The following is a 22,126-nucleotide window of genomic DNA, read 5'->3' as shown; positions in this document are numbered from 1 at the left end:
CTCTTCTTTCTCTGCCCCAGTCCCCAAGCAACTTCACCTGTCCTCGGCCTCTTTATTTGACACTCCAGTCAAGGCCACCCAGTTCCCTGGAGCTCCCAGGGTCAAAGGCAGCCTTCTTAGGCTCATGTTCTGGTTCTTCACTCTCAGCCCACTTTGTGCTGTCCCTCAGGTACTGCAGCCACACTGAACCCCTTCCCACCAGGGCGTCCCTTTGGTTCCTCTCCTTGGAGAGTCCTTGACCCCATTTCCTGTCTACTGAAGACTAACTCATCCCTCAGGGTTCAGCTCAAAAGAATCTGCTTCTGGAGTGCCTGGGTGGCTCAGTCGGTTAAGCATCTGACTTCGGCTCAGGTCACGATCTCACGGTTTGTCAGTTAGAGCCCCTCATCAGGCTCTGTGCTGACAGCTCAGAGCCTGGAGCCTGCTTCCGATTCTGTGTCTCCCTCTGTCTCATGCTCATGCTCTCGCTCTCTCTCTCTCTCTCTCTCTCTCTCTGAAATAAACATTTAAAAAAAAAAAAAAAAGAATCTGCTTCCAATTACCCCCAATCTCATTGAATTCCTTCTTGTCTTGGGCCCATACAGCAAATACCTCTATTCTAGTCTGCTTTCTATTCTGCCTTGTCATAAACCAGGCTGAGCACTCTTCAGGGCCGGGGACATGCACCTTTATGCCATCATTTAGCACAGTACCTAGCCCTTTGTCAAAGCTTGAGAAATCTCTTTTAAGAAATAAATACACGAAGAGGATGCCCCTGAAACTAGAACAGTTCGGTTTAAAGTTAATTTAATTAAGACATTATAGTTCATTTTAGCAAACTTATATTGCGAATGAAAACCGTCTGAAATTTAATCTTAACCTAGCTGCCCCTTCAACGACAGTTTAATTTCACTGTAATCTTTATTATAGTAACTTCTAAACCTGTTATTAGTATTACTAATGAAGTTGAAAGACCATTTCATCTGATTATTGTGTCTTAGGAAACATTTAATTATTAAATTCCACACTGATAATTAGAAACCCTATTATTTCATAATGGGCTAGGCAATACCATACAGGTATCCCTCAATTACTGAAACAGAAGCTGTCTTTTAAGTGTGTGGAAGTGAAATCTCATACATCAAATAGTCTCTTCTCACCAACCTAAGCTATATTATTAGGGACAGACAGGTGTAAAGTAAGGAGTATCCCCATGCCCTGAAATGGTAGCATTTTATGGGGTGAATGGCATCTGTGGGTGGGTCGTCCTTGTCCTTCCCAGGTCCAAGACGGAGAGAATAAGCCAGAAGTTTCGGTGTGTGTATGTATGGGGGTGGAGTAAGAAGGCTCTTCGAATAGAGCTACCCAAAGAGGAAATGGGTTATCTTTGCAGGGATTGACAACAGGGGTTGGGCCAGGCATGGGGGGGGTGGGGGCTTGGCCACCAAAAGAAGGGGAACGTGTTCATTCTAAGGACACTTCCAAGTGGGATACTATTTTATTCTAACTAGATTGTGCTCTCCTGGGCCTTGTCTGAATTCTTACCAAAATTCAGAGTGGGTGGCACGCTAGGCAGCTCAAGGAAGCTTCCTGGAGTCTGAAAGAGGCTGGGACGGCATCATGTTCCTTGTGGAGACACTGGAACTCAGAAAGAAGACAGGTTGACCAAAGTCTCCGGAAGCTCCCCACGCTCTGGGATCTGGGCTCCTTGTGCTCCCAGACTGCCCCCCCAGCACCCCCCCCCTCCCCGGGGAAACCGACATGGCTGCAAGCACATGGCTAGGCCCATTGAAGGGGGTTAATAAATGTTTCATGATGCTCTGGCTGACTGACTGGGAAAGGAAGCAGGAGAAGCCTGCCCTCCCACCCCCAAGAGGAGCTCTGACTCACAACCTGTTTGGCACTGTGCACCTCTCTGGTTTCCTGAACCTCTCTCTCTAATGCATAAAGCCTCCGTGGCAGATGTTTTAAAACAATGATCATGACAATGACACTGTAATCCCTTACATTCCCTTTGCATCATAGAAATTTTCAGAGTGTTTTTGCAGGCTTACTCTTTAGGGTAGTTACGTTATTTGGACTGAGAATCTGCAAGACTTTTTTGGTGGTCCCATCAGATAACCGCAGCCCTCAGGGCTGGGAATCTGTTCATAGTATGAGCAAGGAGAGACAGGGAGGAAGGCTGGTTCAGAACCCAAAGTAATTTGAGAGTGTGGGTAGAGGTTAGGGTGGTCTGGTGGGGGGGCGTGGGCACTAAATTGAGGGTGGGCGTGCCCATCTATCTAGGGATTGATTGCAGGGCCTTTTTTTTTTTTTTTTTTTTTTTTTTTTTGGTTTTCTTGGAAGGAATAATGGGTATGGAGGAATTCAGTGTGTAGAAGCAATAAGGGCTGGTCCGGGCTTCCTCCTGGGGGGCAAAGCCAAACGGCCAAGGCCGAAAGAAGGGCAGGGGCTGCCTTGTGTGGAGAGGGCCGGCACCGGCCCCAGGACGTGGAAGGGGTGGCCGCGCTAGCGTGGGGCGAGGCGGGTGCCGGCAGGGGTGGGGAGCCCCGGGGTCCGGGGCGGGGCGGGGCGGCCGCGGCGGGCCGGGCTGGGGGCGGGCCGGGGCGGGGCGGGCCGGGGCGGGGCTCCGGGGCCGTCTCGCAGGCTGCGGCGGCCGCGGGAGAGGCGTCCACAGCGGCGGCGGCTGGGGCAGCGGCGGACGCGCGGCCAAGCAGGGCGGCGGCGAGCCCGGGTGAGCGCGGCGGGGACGCGGCGGGGAGCACGGGTGGGGGTCGGCGGGGAAGGGGGTTCGGGAGGCGCCGGGAGAACCCTGCCATCCTTCCCCGGCCCCCGATGCCCCTGCAGCCTTCAGGGGAGGGAGGGAGGGAGAGCCGAGAACCCAGTCCTTCAGCCCTTCTCCTGCGATCGCCGTCCAGATGTCCGTCTGTGCGCCCGTTGCCCTGCTCTCCGGGACTGCCTCCTGCTTGTGTTCTAGATCACCCCCCTCACCCCTCAACCGCTCAATCCCCGGCCCCCAGCCAGGTATCATCAGCTCCAGAGCCATTCTTCCAGGAGACCCCATCCTTCTGCTTCCCTCTTCCCACCACCAGAGGCCCGGGCTCCCCATCTTTCTCTACAGCCTGAGAGGCAAGGATGACCGCTTCCCCAGTGCCTGCATACCTGGACTTTTCTGCTGCCACCTGGCCCAGATGTTCTTAGCCAGCCAGCACACTGCTGTGCCTAGGACCCAGGCCTCCTCTCTAGATCACTTCCTTCTCCTCAGAATCCCAGGCTGGCAAGAGGGACTTTACAGATCCTGAGCTTTGAGAACAATTTGACCCACTTCCCAAAAGGCTGGTCCCAGGCCAGCCATGCTGTTCGGTGGAGACACCTGTCTTGCTTGCCAGCTGAAGGACCAAGAAGCCTCTGTCAAAATGTGCCAGTGGGTTCCTAGGTCCTAATCCAAGCTGTTCTGACTTGCTGGCCAGTGTCCCCAGAGACCAGAACCAAGACCTTTGTCATTTAAGACCTCTAGAGGTATTTGCTGACCCCACCCCCAGATCCTCCAAACTCCCCCAGCCGCTGACAGGCCACTGTTCTGGGCTTGGCCTCTTCACCCATGTGCTGGCTTCCCTGCTTGCTCCCCAAGGACTTGGGGCAAAGTAATGGGGCAAGTGTTTGGGGCCTTAGTAGCCCCCAGAGCTCTGTGGGCCTCCTGCCTTACTCTGTTGGAAACTTTTCCTCCCGTCTTTCCCCATCACCATCCCTCTGGATAGGGCCTGTGCCATCTACATATCATTGAGTCCCCAGGGCACAGCAAGCTGGGCTGGGACTGTGAAGGGCTGGGACCCCGTACTGCACGAGGGCCAGCAGGAGGAGGGTGGCAGCCAGCCAGGTCAGGCCGGGCATCTGGGCCTGGGGGCTCAGGCTTTAGGGTGGGTCCTTGGCTTTCCCTTGAGCTCCGAAAGGGGTCCCAGGCTGGCTTTGCTGTGAAGAGAGGAGGCAGAACAGGGGCTGTTTTCCCTGCGTGCTTCTGACTGTCTTGTGTTGCTATGGTGACAGTTTTGCCTCTCTTCCTCCTTCTGACTCTTCTGGGAGCTGGTTTTTATTGGTCTGTTGTCCTGTCTTTTATGACTCTAATTTCTCCTTTCTACTTGGTCTGAAATAAACAGTCATAAACATGGGCACTGGGCCCAGGCTGGGGGCTGGCAGAACTTCACCTCCTTCTGGCCCTGGGCTCCTGTGAGGGGAGAGAGGTGAGGACCCACCCGTCCACACCCCCTCCCGTCTGCATCTCTGGGAAGCAGGCAGCACACAGGGGGTGGCAGACTGCCTCGGTGCTAATACTGGGCTCCGTGTATGGTAAGGGGCTCACTGCTGCTGTTCACGACAGCCCCGTGCCGTAGGGGCTGTCCCCACTTTGCAGATGACGAAACTAAGCTCCAGTGAGCTACTGCCCTCGGGTCACACTGGTTTTAGCACTCAGGGATGGAGCTGGCATCGTGAAGCCCATCTCCCTGCCTTCCCACCCTGTGGGCTTCCTGGTCCTGCTCCCCAACCCCCAACTCCCCGGGGCAGCAGAGCAACCCAACCCCCACGTTTTAGAGGTGCTGCGGACTCCCACAGAGGCCAGCTGCCAGGGAGCTCCCTGTCAGGTCCTTTGGTGCACCCTTGACCCCAACTGTTGGAGACCCAAGTTGAGAGGGGAGAGAAGCCACTTGTGACTTCCTGTTTTTGACTCAGACCAAGAAACATTCGGTTTGCTTTTGCTCTCAGAGCCTAGTTACAACTGGGTAAGTCAGGGGCACGGATAGCCAAGTAAACCCACGCTCCCCACCCCAGCCAGCCCTGGGTGAAGAGTTCAGAGTTCTCCAGGGCCATAGGGTCACCGACTGCCAGCTGTCAGTGACACTCTCCAGAGAAGCTGCCCTGTCTCTTCCTCTCTTCCCTTTTATTTTCCCTTCCTTTCTCACCCCCTCCCCTTTCTCCCTTCACTTTGCCTATGCTCCAGACTTATTAATAATACTCTGAAGAAGCAAATGGTAACATGAGAAGACTAGGGAATCAGCAGCCTCGTTGTCGAAGTTGGCCCTGGGGGCGTCCGTCACTCCTATGGGCCTCAGTTTCAAGTCTTTAAAATGGGGTTTACGCGTCTATCCATGTTAGCTTGCTCTTGAAGGATGGCGTGGAGTAGCCTATAGGGGGTGCTTTGAACAGTCGATAGCCTGAAGCACCTGAATGTCCTCATCCCGTTGGGAAATCCCAGTGTTGGAGACCCCGAACTACTGCCCAGAGATTAGAACTGATCTAGAAAGAATTAAGCCGTGAAATGTCAGGGTTAGAGGCACTCCTTAAAGCCATCTTGTCTGCCCTTGATGTTGCATTCACTTAGTTCACCTACTTGACATTCATTGAGCATCTACTCGGCACCAAATATAATTGTGGGAACTGGGGATTTCAAAAAACATGCACATTATTCCTTTTTTCAAAGAATGTAGTCAGACATGGAAAGAGATCCTTAGGATACAGTCAGAGAGGTGGTGTGACAAAGTCACGGTGATGCAGGGCCCAGAGATGACAATTTGACTAGGTCACCGTTAAGGCTGAATCGGGCATCGTGTGCTTGGCTCCTATTTCATCCTGGTTAAAATCCTTTCTCAGAGGCTGCATGAATTCCCTCACAGGGCAGCGTGGTGATTGGAAAGAAGTGGATTTTGGAGTCAGCTATAAATCCAAACTCTGTAGCTGTAGGATCCTGGACTAGATAACCACACCGAGCCTCAGTTCTTGTATCCGTAAAATGGCAATAACGCTACTTGCCTTCTGAGATGTAAACGATCTTAATGTCTTTATGGGGTCTGGCATGGTGCCCACCTCGTAGTGCACTTGCCAGTATTTAGTCTGATTGATTAGGAAAGAGTTCTCCGGTACTAGGCCTCTGGGTCCTCTTAGCAGAGGTGGGGAGCTCTTTGGACTAATTCTGGCCTTTGGAGATCCACTCATTATCTGGGAAGGTTGCAAATTGCCCATGCTCGGGACCCTCAACTGCTGGTTAATCTTTGAGTTATCTCTCACCAGAGAAATGATCCTTTACCACACGGGGACTCTATGCAAATCCCCAACACTTTTGTTTTCTCAAGGGGGAACCTATTTGAAATGGCAAAGAACACTCTGAGTTTCAAGGATAAGCTACTATCTGTGAGAGTACTTTGATTTGATAAAGTCCCACGTGTTGATTTTTTCTTTGTTGCCTTTGATTTTGGTGTCAAATCCAAAAATTCATTGCCACGACCAGTGTCAGACAGCTTACGGCCTGTATTTTCTAGGAGTTTTATGGATTCAGGTTTTACTTTCAAGGTTTTAATCCATTTTGCGCTTATATGTGTGTATGGTGTAAGAAAGGGGTCCAGTTTTCCCAGCACCTTTTATTGAAGAGACCATTTTCCCCTCTTGTGTTTCTTGGCTCCTTTGTCAAAGGATACTTGCAAATGAATGCTTCATGCTTTTTATTCTGGGCATGTGTAGCTTCCTTTTTTTTTTTTTTTTTTTTTTTAAAGTTACCACATATACATTTTCTCAAATCCTCCCCAGAATTCTGTGACATTAGTATTATCGGCCCCTTTTCACAGTTAAGGAAACCGGGAGGGGTAAGGTAACAACACAGAGCCCATCAGCCGGAATTTAAAACTGGGTCCTGCTTGCTCGCTGTTTGTGCGTTGGTATACAGTCTTGTCATTTCGTTGGCTGGTGTGTCAGTGACCTAAAGTAATTGTGTTTGGAGAACAAGGGCAGATTTTAACGGGGAGGACCTGGTCGGTAACTCAGACTCATAGTAAGTATTTAGAGACTTTATTAGAGTTTTGCTCTCAGCGTAGCATTAATGGAGCTCTCTGCAGCTGGTCGAGGCTTCATTCTGAGAGGTGATGAATGGAAGAGGAATCCGACATGTCCAAGTTAAGAGGAAGTGTTCGATGATGCTGAAAGGAGTGTCCTCTGCACACGAACGGGTTACCGGTTTGTCACTGAAATAAATGGGACTGATTGTATAACTGTCATTAGAACCCACCTCTAGGAATAGGAAAGTATTGAGAAGCAATTGTGGAATTACTCACCGCTAGCCTTTCTCAGGAATTCAGAAGCCCGATTTCCCTGGCCTGAGAACCCGTTGTCCCAGAGAATCAGGTGTGAAAATGGTGCCGTGTTCCCCAGCAATGTGTTTACCTGGTCCAGCTTAGCGCTGCGGACAGATGTGCTCCTATTGGCAATTATCTCAGGGCCAGAGTCTGGTGTCTGCTTATTTAATGACTTCACTTTCCAATAAAAATTCTGTATGGTGTAGATAATTAGATCTCTAAAATGAAACCGGGGAAATGGTGTGCCCCCAAAGAATTTAATTGCAGTTTTATGATGGATCAAGCGTAAAGATGAGATCACTCATTCACTTATTTAACAGATACGTACAGGGCAGGCCCTTGCCCTCTGCTGCCAGAGATGGCACGTAGTGATCAGTGTGGCATCATCCCTGCCCGCAGCTGGCTCTCACTCCGTGGGGAAGCAGAGTAGGAGACACATTGCTAAATGCAGCTTGGCATTCGTGTGCCGGAGAAAGAGGGAAATATAATTGTTTTGACTCTTGCTGCAAGGCAGTCCATTTCCGTCCACATGGTATTGTTTGCGGAGCATCTGAAATACACCTGACATGTTGCAGGTTGAGAGGCTTGGGATAGGGAAGCACGGTGGCGTAGACAGCTGATGACCCGGGCGTGGCTCTCAGCTCTGCTCCTCGCTGCCCGGGTCGGTTTCTCTCTTGGTGACACGGGAAGGTTGGATTTGATGACTTAAGAGGACCCTTCCACATCTAGCTTAATGATCATAATAAGCCCCTGGGCTCCTTTTCCTGAGTGATGGGGAAGGAAGCAAGGCTGGCAGCCTTAGTCAGCAAGGCTGCCGAGGCAGAGCTGGTGTGTTTTCAAATAATCCTCTCAAGGAGCAAAGAAACCTTGCTCTCCCTCACAGAAAGGGAACCACGTTCTGATCGAGCATCAGGGAAATAAGTCAAAGCCAGTGATGACAGGGAGAGACAAAAGGGTTGCAAATACTCAGCAGAGGTGGGGAGCAGAGTCACCAGCTTCCTCCCACATTCCAGGGTCTCTGCTGACATGGGTATGGAGGGCTTGGCTTCACAGATGCCTTGGTTACTGCAATTGTCTTAAGTTAACGTTTTTCAAAAAATAATTTGGTTCGATGATTCCCAGGCCTTAGAATAAATGAAAATGCACAATCATTTTAGGATGGTGAGGAACAGAGGGAAACACACAACTTCGTCAACGCTCCATCAAGTTCTGTCCTTCCCACTGACCAAACATAGGCCCTTCCGGGGGCAACCATGGGGCTGGGTCCCAGTAGCCTAGAATAGGGTGGCAGCATGTTGTGGCCAGGGGGCGAACTAACAGGGAGTCAGAGAAGACCCGGGGTCTTCCACCCACACTGCCCATTCCCTAGCAGCCTAAATTCTCATCTTCTGAGTCTTGTGGTCCCTTCGGTAACACGTGGGCCGTGGCAGCTTCTGAACCATGTAAATATTGTCAGCAGGAATCATGAGCACTTATTATCACTTTTAGTCATCTTTTGATGAGCTTTGGAAACAGATAGCCCCATTCTGGGTGGAGAAATTGAAATGGAGAGGTGCTAAGGAACTTGCAGAATGCCATTTCATTCAGGAAGGTTGCGGGCTGGCGCCTAAAGCCACATCTGTGTGCCTGCAAAGCCTGGGCTCTCTCCACCACCCGTAGGAGAAATGAGAACCGTGCATATGTGAGGAGTGTGGAATTAAAAAGATGTGTCTTGGGGAAAATCCTCATCTCAAAGAGCTAGATGGGCCTCCCTCCACACCTTGAAATTGACCAAAAAAAAAAAAAAAAAAGAAAGGAAAGAAAATATAGCTGTGTTTTCAGTGCTTCCCTGTGACCGGCATCTCGGCATTGGACTGACGTCCTTGGAGGGTGTCCTTTGCTTAGCCCACTTCATCAGAGAATGCCATCCAGCAGTAATGAGCTGAGCCTCTGGTGTGTGCAGCATATGGCCTTGCTGAGCTGTGGAGCCTACCCAATTGAGGCAGGTTGTGTATAACTTATTTTTCAGACTTCTCCCTGAGACAGCTGGAGGTCATGGGAGCACAAGAAAACCGTGGACTGAGCTTGCAGAATGACAGATTCACATGTCGTCAAAACAAGAATGACACCTTTGGTCTACTTCCTCTATTTTACAAACACTGAGGTCAAGAGAAAGACATAGATAGATAGATAGATAGATAGATAGATAGGGAACCCATATCAGAGACTTTTCCAAGGCTGGGACCAGAATTCAGCCTTGTGAAAGCTACAAGCAGACTGTAACTCTCTGAGATGTCTAGGGGTGAAATGTACACATGGAAGTTCTGTGCGAATATCCCTGGGGCTACACGAGGAGTGTGCACCTGGAAACAAACAAACCTGGGTTGAAATCCTGGCTCTTCCTCTAGGCAGATTCCTTAGACTTGCTAAATTTTGTAATTTATGAACTGAAGTTAATGATATTTGTGTCTCAGGAATATTGGAAAGAAGAAATTAATTAGCCATGTGTCAGCCTCCTTTTTTTGCCTGGTCTTTGAAGAAAATTTGAAAAATTTTTTGCTCCTTCTTTTAGGCTCCTCTTTATTTGTTGTGTGGGGTAGAAAGTGACACGGGGCTTCCCTTTTCTGTGACGGACACATTCCTGAATTGCCCCTCGACAAAGCCCCCAGATCCACTCCTCTGAGCTTATATTTCTAGCTGTGAGTCTTCATATTATACTTGAATCGAACCTGGCTGTATTGTTTGCTGGAGCATTACAAGTGTTGAACTTAATCTATAATCTGTCTCCCCACCCTTAGTCTTTTTCTTATCTTGTAAGTGTGCATATGTGTGTTTTCTTTCTGAAGTGTTGAGGTTTCAAATCTGGGCCCTTGGGTACCTTTAGATGTAATGAATAAGGTTGCAAGATTGACATTCCCTTATTTGCAAGTCCAAAATCCAAAATGCTCTGAATAGTTAAAGTGTTGTTTTTCATAACTCATTTGAAGTCAAAAGCTGACCTGATCGTACATGAGACTCTTCATGGGTTTCATTTATACCACTCTAGGTGAATAAGTTTTTCATCAGAAGGATGAGTGTCTGGGAGCCTGCCAGGGTATACATAACATAGTACATGCACTGTATTATTGTTCTAAAATCTGAAAGGTTCTGAATTTAGAAGTACATCTAAGGAAAGAATATCAAAGAAGGGTTTGTGGACCTCTTATTCATAAACCCAAAAGAACACGTAGCTTCCCTGGAGAGAGAGAGAGAGAGAGAGAGAGAGAGAGAGAACGAGCGAAGGAGGGGGTGGGACAGAGGACAGAGGATGAGAGAGAATCCCAAGCAGGCTCTTCACTGTCCCTGCAGAGCCCAATGTGGGGCTCGATCTCGTGAACCGTGAGATCATGACCCGAGCCAAAATCAAGTCAGACACTTAACTGACTGAGCCACCCAGACGCCCCTCAAGTGTCCTGACTTTGATACTAGATGGTTTGGTGACACGGCTCATCTGGTGCTCATCAAAAGCCTTAATGCGTATTTTGTATGTGGCATGTATTATATACTGTATTCCTACAATACAGTAAGCTAGAGAAAGGAAAATGTTAAGAAAAATCATAAGGAAGAGAAAATAGATTTACGCTACTGTCCTGCATTTATTGAAAAAATCTGTGGGTCAGTGGACCATGTCTTTCAAGGGTCAACTGTAATAGGAAATAAATGACCATTCTTGGCACAAACACAAAACAACAGCAGCAGCAATAACAACAAAAATTTTGAAGAATAGGTTCCAGAGTGTCAATGGGACGAAGTAAGTTTTTAAAAAAATTCCATAGGACTAAAAATAAGCTGGGAATTTTTGGTCTAGTGTGGCTTCTAGGCAAGTTTCATCATTGGCCGTTGGAGGAAGGTAGAAGGGAGTTTTTAAATCTTACTCATCATTTCAGCCATATGAGAGGGAACCGGGGCCTGGCCAGGGAGCATGGGGAAGTGAAAGCGGTAACCAGAGCGTGAGAAGGTCTCGCTTCTTATCTTGGGTCTGCTTTTGACTTGTTGAGTCAGCTTGGGCATGTTGCTTCCCTTCTCTGGGCACCAGGAACTCTATTTCTAAGTAAATTAAGTCTTTCTTCCCCCGCTGTGAATGGCTAGGGTGGAGGTGGGGGCCCCCATCAGAGTGAAAAGCGCTGAGCGGCTTGCTGGCTGTGTTCTTGAAGCTTCAGTCCTCCGTAGGGCCTCCGTGCAGGCCGGGAGGAGGCAAGAGGCTTCCCTGCCCCGTGCGTCGGTTTCCTCCGGCTGTTCTTTACTTCTCACAACTCTGATCCTCCGGTTCGAGGGTGGGGGCTGGTTTGTGTGGGATCCACCTGCACTGATACCCAGCAAGGGCTCACTCAATGCTTGAGCATGCGCGGCAGGTGACCGATGCCCTGCTGGAGGTGGCCATCCCAGCAGCTGCTCTCGTGACTGGGGTTGTAGTGAAGGTCATGGCTAGGCATTCTTGAAGCGGTGTTGGGAAGGAGAGTGAAAATTCCCTGTTGTAGAGCATGGAACCAGGGGAGGTCTACCCAAGGAACTGAAATAGTGTGCACCTTTGTGGGCTAAATATGGATTATAGAACATGGAGGTACAGGGCTTTGGGGACCAACCTTATTCTCTCTCTCCTTCTCTATTTCTTTGCCCTTTAAGTTTACAGTTGATGTATCATACCTCTGGCTTTTGCCAGGTTGAAAGTTTCGCATGTCCTCCTGGATCTCACGACGTATAAGAAATCGGTCGCTCTGCTCCTATCTGAGCACCCACCCTGATCATCCAGGGGATTCTCACTTGGCAGTATTTCATGATAGGAACCAGGGGCCTGACTGTGGACAGGGGGTTTCCACAACGGAGAAGTGACCTTGAGTTTTAGGATCCTGAGGCCCTTCAGTTTGCAGACTGTGGGAGCCACTGGGGAGTGGTGAACATGGTCAACACCGGGGCACCCTGGTCCTGAAGTTCCCCAGGGTACTTCCTGGGGTTGGCTGGTCCTCGTAAATTTGAGAGGCCTGGACTCCTGTGTGTGTGTGTGTGTGTGTGTGTGTGCAAGATGGGGAGTCCCTTCAACTTCAGGGAGGTGTTACCAAGGCCAGAGCCTTGCCAGGTGCTCTCTGAGCAAGGCTCCCCCTCAACTTGAACCCTGGTTTTTGTGTAGCTCACTAAGGAACTGACCGCTGAGGGGCTCCCACGGGGCTAGGGGGCCTTTTGTGTTTCAAGGACCGGGGACCACCACTGAGATAGGCAATTCTGACGTTCTCTGGCAGGAAGCAACCAGATCACATTTTTTTAGGGAGAAATGTCTAACTCTTTTGCTTTGGAAACACAGGACCCTGTCAAACCTTACTCTGGACATATTTGAAAACACTCAAATCATTTGAGCATACTACTTTAAAAATAAAAATAAATGGAAGAAGAGCCTAATATAGGTTTGAAAAAAAATAAAGGACTAGGAAAATATTCAGTTTTATTTACTAACTGGTTGGGGGATGTAGGAAAAGGTTATGAAAGAGAAAGAGAAGAGAAGGATAAAGAGAAACCCTGAAGAGACACTGTGGCAGCTGCCTCTGCCCAGGAAACATGGTTTTCTGGTCCCCTCGTTGAAGGAAAACAGCGTCGGGAGCCTGGAGGTGAGGGCAGAGAAAGAGCTAGGAGCTAGGAAGGGAGCTAGGAATCCTTGCTCAGTTTTGCTTCCTACGCTTCCAAGGAGCAGGGAGACCTAATGGGATGTGGAGGGAGCACTGCCTGGGGAGTCTCTGGAGAACTGAGTTTCCCCCTGGATTCCAGTCCCTCTTTAAAGAGTGGGTTTCACTGGATGAAGTGTAAAGCGAATCCTGGGTCTGGGTCGATGAGGGAAGCCTGGCTCTGGATTCCCGGGCTCAAGGCTGCCTCTGGGAGAGGGAGAGGGTTGTGTAAGCGTGTGCCCGATGAATGGAGTGCTATGTGCACATCTCTTATTTTTTCCTCCTTTGAAACACTGTGTCAAGACTCCACCCCCTGCTTCCCTTTTACACTGTTCACTGGGTAACCTGCTAGTGAGGTTGTGGCTTGTATAAATTTATCTGTTCAGCCTCAACCTCAGGAAATACTTTGAGTAGCTCATATAAACAAAAATAGCTATGGTATGTTTGATATTTCATGGTATATGCAACATGAATTATTTTTTCTGCCTAGTGATTTACAGGTTACCCAGGACCGACATGGCCCCTCATTGTTCAAAGTACACTCAAATTTTCATTTATATTAGTAGAAATTAATTATGCTTTTCAGCATGCATTTTGCACCTATTAATTCTATTTTGTTCATCTGTTTATATACATTTTTCACCTTATAGACAACCTTGCAAGGTAGATATATTTATTTCTCTCTCTTTTTCTCTTTTTAAGTTTATGTGTTTATTTGGGGAGGGGGGCAGAGAGAGAGAGAGAGAGAGAGAGAGGGAGAGAGAGAATCCTAGGCAAAGCAGACTCTGTGCTGTTTCTAGGGGCTTGAACTCATAAACTTCAGAGATCGTGACCTGAGCCAAAATCAAGAGTCAGACGCTTAACCAACTGAGCCGCGGAGGTGCCCCTATTTCTGTTTTGAAAATAAAGACAATCAAGTCAAGAGAGGGTTTTTTTTCCTTTAACGTTTATTCATTTTTGAGAGACAGAGAGACAGAGCACAAGTGGGAGGGGGCAGAGAGAGAGGGAGACACAGGATCTGAAGCAGGCTCCAGACTCTCAGCACAGAGCCTGAAGCGGGGCTCAAACCCATAAACCATAAACCGTGAGGTCATGACCTGAGCTGAAGCTGGACTCTTAACCAACTGAGCCACCCAGGCGCCCAGCAAAAGAGTTTTAAAAGCTTGCTTTAAGACACAGGATTGAAAATGGGGCACCAGCATTTTGGCTCAAATCTGCCTGGCTCTCAAAGTCCTACACTTTCCCACACCACAGAGTTCACACTGCTTCCAGGCCACAATCTTATTTTTTTAAGAAGATACAATTTTTTCCCCTGCCATGACTCTACTTAAGCCCCAGAAAATACACTCAGTTGGAGTTCTTTGCCTTTTTCCAGAAAGGAGTCCCATGGATCTCCCTACTTTAATGTAAACTGCGTGCAAATACTGTATTTCCATACAGAAAAATTTTATTGTGCACTTTCAAAGTGGCAGACACTGTTCTAGAAACTTTTACATGGCGCTTAGTAGGAGAAGATGTGGGCTTCATTTTATGGCGAAACGAAGGCTCAGAGAGATGCAATTATTTGCATAAAGGCAAGTAGCATATGAAAAGTGATTTGCTTTTTGAATTAACAATTTAGAATATAGTTCTATAGCGTGCTGGGGGCTTTGCTTTTGGCCTAGGACCAAAGTACCCCTTGTTGAAAACAGGATCAAGTTCAGCCGACCCACCTAGCTCTCACCCTCATTGTGCCTGGCTTCTTCAGTCTCTGTCTGCTGTGGTTAGAACTTGATTTGGTGGTTGTGGAGAAAGGCATGGTTCCTCTTGTCTCTTCCCATGTTGCATTAGCCTGTGCCATCCGTAGCTCATTTTAGTTAGTCTGAACTGTTTTAGTTTCATTGCTCATCAGAGACTTGCCAATATAATGCATTAGCTTCATGTTACAGAGGAGAAAGTGGTAATATGATTTACCCAAGATCACGCATGGGCTAGGCATTCTTTTTTCTAAATGCTTTGTATTAACCCAAAAGGTCCTTTAAGATTTAGTACCCTTTTCTGGATACATCCCCCAACTCCCCACCAAGTCCATCCATCCATCCATCTATCCATCCATCCATCCATCCATCATCCATCCATCCATCCATCCATCCATCCATCCATCATCCATCCATCCATCATCCATCCATCCATCCATCCATCCATCCATCATCCACCCATCCATCCATCCATCATCCGTCCATCATCCATCCATCCATCCATCCATCCATCCATCCAACCACTTATTCAATGAACATTTATTGGGCACTCACAGGGAGTTGGTGACCTCTCCTCTGTGTCAATTCCTGGAGATTCACAGTGAAGCAGTCAAAATTTGCCCCATGAAGCTTTATTCTATTGGGGAAAGGTGGGCCATAAGCATGTCAACAAGTAAAATGATTACGTTAGATGTCATATATTCCATGAAGAGAAATGGAGTAGAGATGGTATACAGAGTGAGGAGAGAGTGGGGGAATTTAGGGGAAGAGTTGCTACTTGGACTTGGGGGGGTCAGCGAAGTCCTCACGAAGGGTGAGATGAGGGAGGGTCTGTAGGAAGTGAGAGAATGAACCACGTAGCTTTCCAGAGAAAGCATGCTCCAGGAAGAGAGTGAGCAGGGTAGTCGTGCCCAGCCCGTTGAAGGAGCCACAAGAAGACCGGGGTCTATAGCAGAGTGACAGGTGGGCAGTGGCCGGCAGAGAGGTTGGGGAGACAGCCTGGAGCTGGCCTGTGATTTCAGTGCTCGCCTGGTGTTCCCTCTGACCGCGAGCCTTCACGGTATTTTTATGAACACCTTTTCCCCTGACCTGTCCCCACACTGGCCTGTGCACCCTGGAGGGAAGGCCGCTTATCCACAGTTTTCACGTCCCGAGCCCTCAGCACAGGCCTAGGGGAGAGGAAGAGGGCAGCGTTTATAACACTGCTCCTTTTCTTCTTTTTTTAAGGCCAAGTGTTCTAATTAAAGATTATTTGTGATCCTTTTGATTAAAAAAAAAAAAAGGTTATTTTGAAGGAATGCCTCTTCTAAACTCCAATTAGGCAGTTCCTTTTTGGACAGCCATCAAACGGATGGGCTTGCTAGGGAGACAGTAAGGTGCCAGGAAAAAGCTGGAAGTGAAAGTTGCAGAGAGGAGGGGGTTCACTGGAGTCAGGAGGAAGAGGGCCTCACCAGAAATCCCCAGGGATTAGCAGGATGGCCCAGTTCCCTGCTAGGGACTGATGTTTACAAAAAGTGACCACTGGCTAGAACAAGAGCCTTAAGAAACCCTCAAAGCGTGTCAGTAGACCTGCCAGGACTTTCCACTCACCACTTTGCTTTCTTAGAGGATTGCTGGGGCGGGGACCGGGCAAGCCTCAACTCTGGAGACCTTTCTGGAGAGAAAAGAGCATTTTCCCCGGTAGGGAGTTTCCCCTCACAGAGTGGAACACCGGTCTCTGAGAGGCTTGGGCTGCTTCCGAGGTGGGGAAAGAACGTGTGAAGTGCATATGGGCTAAGGGAAGAGGGCCAGGCAGAAGCACGGGGCCTCCAGTGACTGCCAGCATGAAGGGCTGCCCATGGCTGTCTGCTCCTGCCTTCAGAAACTGCTCCCGGTTGCAACCCTGCATCTTCAGGGCAAAGGAGACTTACAGCAACTTGGCCCAATCATAGCACTTGGTAAAAGTGGCCCAGTAGGGTCAGAGTAAGGGGGTCTGGGGCAGTGGGATTGAAACCGGACGTCCTAAACTCCGTGGGTAGCCATTGGGGGATGTCAACAAGGCAGTGATGAAATCGGATTTTCAACCAGATGTACGTGTGTGCCAACATGTGTATGCCATTGACATAGCTGTGAGCTGCAGAGCGTTCATTAATGAGAGTTGGGAAGGACAGTAATTCCTTCATAGCCGGCCTGTCAGGTGGTAGGTTTGCTTAAAAACAAGAAAAGTTGGAGGAAGAATAGTTTGTCTTGCAATTGTTCGACAATGTTTTTTTGTTTGGTTTGGTTTTGGTTTTGGTTTGTTTTTGTTTTGTTTTGTTTTTGTTTTTTTGAGAAAGGACTGTGGACAAACACTGTGCTGGGTGCTTGTGTAGATAGATCAGCCTGGCCCTCATAGAGCCTGCATTCTATGGGGACTTCTAGAAGAGCTTTATTCAGGGCGTTTTAGATGAGGTCACTTGAATGTCCTGGTTTCAGATGCATGTTGCAAATGTTTAAAAGTGGGGAATGGGGCCCCTGGGTGGCCCAGCTGGTTGAGCGTTTGAATTTGGCTCAGGTCACAATCTTACAGTTCGTGGGTTCGAGCCCCACATTGGGCTTGCCTCTGTCAGCGTGTAGCCCACTTCATTCGGATCCTCTGTCCCCCTCTCTCTCTTCTGCTCCCCTTCTTGTTCTCTCTCTCTCTCTCTCTCTCTCTCTCTCTCTCTCTCTCTCTCGAAAATAAACCTTTTTTAAAAACTTAAAAAAAATAAAAGTAGGGGAATAAAAATTCACAGTACGTGACATTGAAAGAATGGGGAATTAGTTCTGTACACACCAATGACCTGTTTAAAACAAGTCACAACCTTGCCAGGCTCTCGCCGGTGGAGTTGACCTTCTGTCCTGGTAATGCTCCCTCTTGGGGTTATTATGAACATAACACACTTTGAAAGGAAGTTAAAAAGCTCTCTACAAATTTCAAAGTGTTACTGACATGCCTGGTAAGCGACCTCCATTAGCAAGGTGGTACCCGGTGAGAGGTTTGGATGAAATCTAAAGTTTGCTCACACCTCAATCGTTAGAAGCTTTGCTTCTCCCGGTATGTCTCCGGCTGCCCGCGTGGGCTTTCTTCCAGCGTCCGGAATGGCTTTTCCTGACATTATATCAGTGTCTGGTTTCTGCAACTCAACGCAAAACTTTTTTTTAAAAACAGGCACACGTATATGTGCACCTAAATGCTATGGGGCTGATTGTATTTTTGGTGCATATTACACTAAAGAAAAAAAAGGCCAGAATGTCGCTCAGGATATGAAAAGCCTTGGGTGCTGTATGAAAATAGCATCTGTGGGCAGAGAGCGGGGAGGGACGTGTCAGAAGTCAGCCTCGCTTGGGTCAAGGGTAGGAAACCAACAGTGTGAATGAAAAGCGACATGCAGGGTGCCAACCCTCTCAGACCCCCAAATATAGCTGTTGGAAACTGAGCTTTCTGGTGAAGAGATTAGCTGTTAAAGAATACTTTCCATATATGTCAGTACGCCGGGATGGCGCGTGTAAAGCCGGCCCGAAATGTGTCTAAATCAATAATTAGGGTGACTCCCTCACTCCCGTTGAAAGGAGCTTTTTTAAAAAGTGAAAATAAGAGGGAAAGGAGAGAATAAAGCAAAGACAAAGAACAGTAGGTTTGGGTTTAAAACAATAGGAACAAGAAAATTGAATTAGTCTCTCCGAACAGATCCTGTGAGCCTCTGTCCTGAGTTACTACCTCCCTGACCAGGTGTTAAGGTCAGGGTGTCTTTCTGGCCCGATTTCCTGGTGAAATGACACACTGTTCCCAGTGCTGGCTTCAGGCATGTGATGGGCATCCTGGGGCTACGTGACATGTAGCTGCTGTGAGGCCACTCTGGAAGCTCACGAAGCCTTGCCATGGCCGGAGAAGAATAGCTATTGTCCCTGAAAAGTTTCAGTGGTGCCCCTCAGCCATGGAGCAGAAGAGCTGAGGCTAGCCCCCGCTCAGTTCAAGCAGATGAGAGCTCTGCCCTCGGGTTCCATGTTTCTCGCACTGCCTGTCTCTTGCTCTTCGGTCAGATCATCCCCGATGCCAGGAAATGGCCCGGAGACCAGGGAAACCTGCGTGGTTTGTTGGTCTTTTAATCAACGTGTAGTTTGTGAAAGAGATTTTTACCCTAATGGTGTGTCAGCCTTGTTTTTAATCACACTGGGCTAGAATAATGCCCCTGGTTTTGTGTCCATTATTTTCCTCTCTCTGCTCTTCGATTCTCCCCCATCACTTAACCACGCTTAGGTCTTGGGGCCCTCATCCACAAAATGGACATAATTCCTTTTGCTGTCCTCAACCTAATACCGGTGAATGTGACATGATTTTATATGCCGTAATGTGGTGTATCAGCCAGGTTTGTGGCGGTAAGAAACAGTCCTAAAATTTCAGTGGTTGGTAGCAACAAGCGTCTCTCTTGTGCCACACGTCAGGGGCTGCAGGCTGGTTCCGTGGCATCGCTCGACATTTCTCTGTCTGCCACCTGGACCGACAGGGCAGGCACTTCTGGGGATGCGTCATGGTCATCACGGGGAAGACAGTGAGCAAAAGGTGGCAGAAGCTTGACATGCTTCTTGAAGCTTCTGCTTTATTCCGCTTACATTCCCTTTGCTAAACAGGGCGAGTGGCCAAGTCCTCTGTCAACTGTGCCTCCCTCCCGTGGGAGGGGACTAGTACACGCAAGTCACACGGCAACCAGAAAGGCAATATAATCTTTTTACAGTTGAGAAAATCATGCCGCCTAACCCATGCCTCGTAAACCTATTAAACAACATGGGAATGTCAGATTCTTAGGAAAATAGGATTGAGCCTCTATTTCCTGTTGATATTTTAGTGAACTGAAATACCGCGACCTAGCCAACATTCAGTTGCACCAGGAGATAGCAGCTCCAGGGTGGAAGAAATTTTGTATCGTTTACCCCCATGTGCTCGGGGTAAAGCCTCACACCTTGCCCAGAAGATAATAGGTAACCAGTACAGACCGGGTGTTCTGGATAACTGCGTGAGGTCACAGCTGCTCTAATTCTCTGGGAACTCAAAAGCCAAATATAATTAAAGTTTCCACAGTCTGTTTAAGATGAGAAGATCTGGCAAAGCACGGATTGTAACTGTGCACTAGATAAACAGGTTTATCAGTGTATTTCTTAAATGCAAGCATAATCACATCTCTGAAGCCTTTTACTCCTTTAGGTTGGAACCCATGCCATTACATCGGAGAACTCTCGGGCGCACATAACTCAGGGTCCCCAGCATTGTTGACCTACTGTCCTTGTCAGGGACAGTAATAATAGTGCTGTTGTCCACTGTGGTGTCTTTGGGGCTTTCCAAAGCACATGTGATTATTCCTATCTTTTGTTGTTGTCCTTACCCTATCTTGCCGGTAGTCTCCTAAATATAGAGAAGAAAACGAAGACCCCGAGATGTGAGGGCAGGGCAAGAGGCTGTGCAGAGGGCACGGACCACTTGCTTTATTCACCAGCTGTGTGAGCTTGGGCTGGTTACTCAACCTCTCTGTGTCTTATTGTTCACATCTGCAAAGTAAGGATAATAATAGCATCTTCCTCCTGGGGTGCTGGGCGGAGCTAATGGGGTGATATATGTGAAGGGTTTGGAGCCATGCTTGTCAATAGTGAGTGCAGGACATTCATGATCCATTTTGATGAGTAGCTCTGTCCAGTCTCGGCCCCAAAGGGAGAGCCAAAGCAGAAACGAGGTCTTGGACTGAGGCTGGGATGTGGGACCCCATGGACGGAGGGACTGAGATGGGCGGTGAGGAAGGGAGGGTCCTGCTTCAGATGTGGCCACGCTCCTGTCTTGAACAATCTCATGACACGGTGCAGAGACTGGAAAACTCTTTGGGTCTGGGGCCTTCACCACTGTTGTACCTGAGCCTGGGCGGTCAGGGAGACCCTCTAGGCTTCCTGTTTGGGCAGGACTTCTGGTCAGTTCGGGCTGTGGGCCTCAAATTGCTGTGAAGGTGACTCGGGCCGAGAGCTTTCCGAAACAATGTTCATTTGAGGCACAAGGAACTTCCACAGGGACACTGTTCATCTTTGTCTCGGGTCTGGGTCAAGCAGTGCCTGCTTGTCGGTGGAAGGCGTGGGGCCCAGCTGGAGAAACGCTCAGAGCCCGTTTCAGGTGAGGGGGCTCCATATAAATGCAGGCAGGTGCTCCTTATCCCATTGCCCCACACAGTAGGAGCCACATCCCACACACAGGAGATTGCAAACTGTCATCATCTTTCCCCCTAAGACCTTGAGTAGACAATGTTCTTGAAATTTATTTATTTTTGATAGAGAGCGAGAGAGAGAGCACAAGTGGGGGAGGGAAGGAGACACAGAATCCGAAGCGGGCTCCAGGCTCCGAGCTGTCAGCACAGAGCCCGACACGGGGCTCGAACTCACAAACCGCGAGATCATGACCGGAGCCGAAGTCGGCCGCTTAACCGACGGAGCCACCCAGGCGCCCCTTGAGTAGAGACAGTGTTCTAAGACGCCAGCGTGAACTGTATTACGAAACTTGAAAACAATGCAGTGTCATCCTACTTTTTATTCTGTAATTGAGATCCACCTGTCTCTAACATGTTGAATTTAAACGATTTCATCCTGAGGGTCCAGAAATTTCGGAGTCAGTTTCAATATATAACCCTTTGGTCACCAGGATTCACAGGTATTAGCCAGAGAAAACAGCTCGTTTAGAAGGCTGTGTTTTAGGAGTAACGGGAAAATAGAGGCTTTAGTTACAATGCGATCATTTTTCCCTTCCGTGAACATGAGTGGGGTAGGACATTCTACGTGCAGCTCCGATGTGTGTCGTTCAAGGGTCACGGCCCTGATTTTCAGGTTGGTTCCCCCCCTACGCTGTCTCCCTTACTCTTCACGGCAGCTGTGGAAATTATACCTTATTATTTATGCCCGCTTTATGGAAGAGGGAACTGAAGTCCAGGGGCTCGTGTGAGCAGTTGGGCTCCGGTTACAATAGCTGATGAATGGAGGGGCCACCACTTCCGGCCAGATCCGGGAAGCCGATCTGATCTGGAGTGTGTGCCCTCGGCCCCGCGGGGGGGTAGCCGTCGACTGCGTGAGGATCACCTCAAGCTTTCTGCGGGCACTTCGGGCCTAGCTGCTTGGGCCAAAGTGAGCGAGGATTTGTGTTTATAAAAACCTTTACGGTGTGGCTTAAAGCGTGTATGTGAGGGTGGTTTTGGCGATTAGGAGAGGCGGTCACCTGTGCAGAGGGCCTTCTCTGCAACGCTGCGGTGGTGGAGGAGGGAGAAGAACTCGGGGTGGTCGAGCCTGGGCTCCCTGGTGGGTGAGCTCTTCCCATGAGCACCCTGTCCTCAGCCTCTCCCCGAGACTGGATGTTTTCCCTTTATACTTCTGCTCGCGTGCATTGGCAACGGGACCGTGCTGACCGAGCCAGGTTCGTTCATTCATTTATTCCCTAATTCCGTCGGAAATATTTACCGAGCACCTATTATCTCCCTGCCGCTGAAGACAATGAAACCCCAGGTTTTGTCTATTACGCACGCACACACCCACACCCCGACACACGCGCACTATGGTAGGCTGTGGTGAGCGCTACGGGAAGAAATGGAGCTGGGTGGTCGGTGGGGGG

General features: G+C 48.9%; 1 protein-coding gene across 6 annotated transcripts in view; it reads left to right on the top strand.

Annotated features, from left to right (window-relative positions):
* The first annotated feature begins 2,598 nt into the window (after window positions 1–2,598).
* Window positions 2,599–22,126, top strand: part of CYRIA (CYFIP related Rac1 interactor A) — a 106,527-nt gene continuing 86,999 nt past the window's right edge. For 3 of the 6 annotated variants that reach the window (XM_058682578.1, XM_058682581.1, XM_058682577.1), the window contains exon 1: window positions 2,599–2,713. The gene's annotated coding sequence lies outside the window, so the exon portion shown is untranslated. The remainder of the gene's footprint in view (window positions 2,714–22,126) is intronic. The other 3 variants (XM_058682579.1, XM_058682580.1, XM_058682582.1) reach the window with 3 other exon arrangements.

The sequence above is a fragment of the Neofelis nebulosa genome, chromosome 9, assembly GCF_028018385.1.
Source record: "Neofelis nebulosa isolate mNeoNeb1 chromosome 9, mNeoNeb1.pri, whole genome shotgun sequence".
Taxonomy (NCBI): domain Eukaryota; kingdom Metazoa; phylum Chordata; class Mammalia; order Carnivora; family Felidae; genus Neofelis; species Neofelis nebulosa.
The sequence above is the reverse complement of the archived record's forward strand: the minus strand, read 5'-3'. Positions and strand labels throughout refer to the sequence as shown.